Source organism: Bison bison, unplaced genomic scaffold (genome assembly GCF_000754665.1).
Source record: "Bison bison bison isolate TAMUID 2011002044 unplaced genomic scaffold, Bison_UMD1.0 scf7180017864291, whole genome shotgun sequence".
Taxonomy (NCBI): Eukaryota; Metazoa; Chordata; class Mammalia; order Artiodactyla; family Bovidae; genus Bison; species Bison bison.
The window spans coordinates 10,791,455-10,793,825 of record NW_011494863.1 but is presented as its reverse complement, the minus strand read 5'-3'; positions in this window follow the sequence as shown (position 1 = coordinate 10,793,825).

The following is a 2,371-nucleotide window of genomic DNA, read 5'->3' as shown; positions in this document are numbered from 1 at the left end:
TAGTGTCCGACCCTCAGCGACCCCATGGACTGCAGCCATCTAGGCTCCTTCATTCATGGGATTTTCCAGGCAAGAGTACTGGAGTGGGGTGCCATTGCCTTCTCTGGCAGCCTGGCTCTAGCCTTTCATTATTTCAATAAATATTGAAGATGAGCAGATAAGAGGCTGGGCTTACCAGCCAGATTCCCTGGATATACCACTTACCAACAATAAACTTTGGCTAATTCACGTAAACTACCGGTGCCTCAGTTTTCTCAGCTGTAAAAGGGGGGCAGTGAGGGCCCCTGACAGGGATCCTGTGAGGGATTAAAGTAGGATGGGCACACAGTAGGGCTATTTAGTGTTAGGCCCTGTGCCGGGTGCTGAGGGTACCAAGTGGATTTGGCTCCTGCCCCCACGGAGCATAGAGTCTAGAATTCAGTGGCTGCTGGAGACTCCTGCCCACTTCTGACCTCCATGCTGTGGGGAAACTGGTCTTTTCTGGGCCTGGTCTCAGCCAGCCCTGGTGAGGCTGATATTGTGCCCATATGTCTAGTACTGCTCTGCCCTTCCACCCAGCCTGGCTGGCAGAGCCCATGCTCAAGGAGAGGGAGGCATTCAGGGTTAGGGATAGGGTTTAGGGTTAGGGTTAGGAAGAAGAAGCACTAACATCACCAGGAGCCACGTGGGGGTGGGAGTCCTTCTCCTGAGTGACCACTGTGTAGTAGATACATGCATATAGACATCCCTGTAGGCATTTCGTAGGGCTGCAATAACAAATTACCACAAACTGGTGACTTGAAACAACAGGAATTTGTTTTCTCACAGCTCCCAAGGCCAGAAGTCCAAAATCCAGGTATCAGGTGGGCCATGCTCTTTCCAAAGGCTTCCGGGAGAAATCTTCCTCGCCTCTTCCAATCTGGTAGCTTCTGGCTTGTGGCCGTAGGACTCCAATCTCGGCTCCGTCTTCACACAGCTTTCTTTCTGTGGGCATTTGTTTCATCTCTGCGTCCAAATCCCCCATAAGGACAGCAGTCACAATAGATTTAGGGCAACCCTACTGCACTATGCCCTCTTGATCACATCTGCCAGGACTCTATTTTCAAGTAAGGTCAAATTCACAGCTTCCCGTGGATGTAAATTTTAAGGGGACACTATTCAACCCAGTACAATCCCTTAGCTATCACCTGTCAGAATGCATTCAGTATTATTTCCCCCATTCTACAGATGAGAAAACTAAGGCACACACCAGCCCAGGGCCGTACGGCAAACCCAGGTCCCTGACCTACAAAAGACCTCTGAGTCTGCAATGGCGACCAGATGCTAGGTTGCTAGAGGAGAGACTGGAGCTACACTTACGAGGAAGAAGGAAGCAACAACAGGAAATTCTTAGGGCAACGTCCAAGGCTGCTTATCAGCCCAGGGACTGGACTTCAGCCTCCCAGCCCTCTTCCCTTCTCTTTCCAGGCCCAGGACCCTCAGCCCTTCCCAGCAGCAGGCAGGAAGCAGCTTAGCCTGATACTCTGCTGAGATCTGGGCTGTGCTGATCTGGCATGAATAAGCCAGCAGCAGCTCAGGAGGCAAAGCTGGAAGGAATGTTTATCTGGGGCCAACAGAAGGGAGAGGGCTGGAGCCCACAGCCAGAGCTGCTTGCCTGGGAAGGCCCCTATCTCGTGTGTGTGTGTGTGTGTGTGTGTGTGCTGACCAAAGGCCCTGTTGCCTGTGCTGGGGCCCTGCCAAAGCTTGGACAGCTGCTGATTCTGATCACAGCAGTGTGCTCATCAGGGAAGGGCCCTTAGAGAGATCTCAGTGCAGGGGTATCAAATAAATGACAGGTCTACCGTCAGAGGAGATAGTTGGATGGCATCACCGAATCAATGGACATGAATTTGAGGAAACTGCAGGAGATAGTGAAAGATAGGGAAGCCTGGGGTGCTGCAGTCCAAGGGGTGGCAAAAAGTCAGACACAACTGAGTGACTGAACAACAACCATCAGATTTCCTTCCTCTGAATCCTCCTCAACACAGTGCCGCATCCAGAGCTATTATCTACCAACTGGATCTGACAGAAGGGTTAATAGCTGCCCTGTGGTTCCAATCCCAGACCCAGGAGTCTGAGCCTCAGTGATTCCTCTCCAGGGCATTGAAGAGCCTCCACCAGATTCTACAGCTTGGAGAGAGAAGTGGGCCAGTTCTCCCGATCCAGACCCCAGGCTCTTTTTCCTGACATCAGACTTATTACATAGGGTGACACCCAAGCCTTCCTGTCTTCCCACTCCCTATGAATCATTGCTGGTTGCTGCCAAGAACCAGGTTTCACAGCTGCTGTGCTTGCAGCCCTGGCACTGGCTTCTGAGGACAGCTGCTGCTGCTGCTGCTGCTGCAGGGCAGGC